Consider the following 1,727-nt stretch of genomic DNA (forward strand, 5'->3'; position numbering starts at 1 on the left):
CCTTCCGACACACACACACACACACACACACACACACACACACACACACACACACACACACACACACACACACACACACACACACACACACACACACACACACACACACACACACACACACACACACACACACACACACTCACTCACACACACATATAGGTTGGCAGACCGAGTGGTTGTCAACAGGATCAACAACCGGGAAAGTGAGAGAGAGAGAGAGAGAGAGAGAGAGAGAGAGAGAGAGAGAGAGAGAGAGAGAGAGAGAGAGAGAGAGAGAGAGAGAGAGAGAGAGAGAGAGAGAGAGAGAGAGAGACTATAAGCTATCTTTTCATACGGCCCACATTTTTAGGCATGTTGTTGACCAGTGTTGACTGCAGCAAGTATTAAACAGACACTGATGGCTTTCTCTCTCTCACTCTCTCTCTCTCTCTCTCTCTCTCTCTCTCTCTCTCTCTCTCTCTCTCTGCACTGTTCCCAATATTCATCAACAGCTTCCAATACATATCGCTCTAGGCATAGACCTTTCGCCTCCAACTCTCTCTCTCTCTCTCTCTCTCTCTCTCTCTCTCTCTCTCTCTCTCTCTCTCTCTCTCTCTCTCTCTCTCTCTCTCTCTCTCTCTCTCTCTCTCTCTCTCTCTCTCTCTGGCCAGGTAATCTTGAGCGGCGTTACATCGTGTGTCAGAGGTGTATGTCCCTCCATCAGTGCTGTACCTGCAACACCTGAGCGGCAACTGCATTCCCTCTTGGCCTCAGGTGTCCGCCGGCACATGTACACGCTTCTGAGGCTGCATCTGTATCCCTTGGTATTCGTCTCTCTCTCTCTCTCTCTCTCTCTCTCTCTCTCTCTCTCTCTCTCTCTCTCTCTCTCTCTCTCTCTCTCTCTCTCTCTCTCTCTCTCTCTCTCTCTCTCTGCAGTTCTTTCTCATTTTCTCTGTTTTCTATCTCTTCTGTATCCTGTCTCTTTTTCTTTCTTTCCCTCCAATTTCAACGTCTTTATCTTTGTTTCTGTTTGTTTTGTTTGTCTGTCTGTTTGTTTTTTGTTAGTTAGTTTGTGTGTTTGTTTGTCTGTCTTTCTCTGTCTGGTTGTGTCTGTCTGTGTCTCTATTTTCTTCTCCCTATTTCTCTCTCTCTCTCTCTCTCTCTCTCTCTCTCTCTCTCTCTCTCTCTCTCTCTCTCTCTCTCTCTCTCTCTCTCTCTCTCTCTCTCTCTCTCTCTCTCTCTCTCTCTCTCTCTCTCTCTCTCTCTCTCTCTCTCTCTCTCTCTCTCTCTCTCTCTCTCTCTCTCTCTCTCTCTCTCTCTCCCGCAGTAGTGTGTCGTGTATTCCCAATGGCGCATGTGTGTTCGTTAGCCAGCGTGGGCCCCTCGCTGCATGGATTATATACACTGCTCTGTATTGCTACCACTATCCGTGAAATGTTGGTTAATGGAGGGTCGGGTGGTGGTTGGCTCGGTGGGTTGGGCTCTGGGGAGGAAGGGAGAGGAGGGAGAGCGAGTGAGCGGGGTGAGGGAGATCGGGTTGTTGGTGAAAGAGGTTTGGGTTTATTCTTGTATTTTTTTTGTTTCGCTCAGAGAGAGAGAGAGGGAGTGGGGGTGAGAGGAGAGAGAGTTGTAGTGATGGTGGTGGTAGTGATGTGGTGGTGAAGGAAGGAGGGAGTGTGTGAGTGTGTCTGATGGCAATGATTATGGCGGCAGGAGGTTGTGTATGGGATTATTGCGTGGGCTGTGAG

The sequence above is a fragment of the Scylla paramamosain genome, chromosome 12 (assembly GCF_035594125.1).
Source record: "Scylla paramamosain isolate STU-SP2022 chromosome 12, ASM3559412v1, whole genome shotgun sequence".
Lineage (NCBI taxonomy): Eukaryota > Metazoa > Arthropoda > Malacostraca > Decapoda > Portunidae > Scylla > Scylla paramamosain.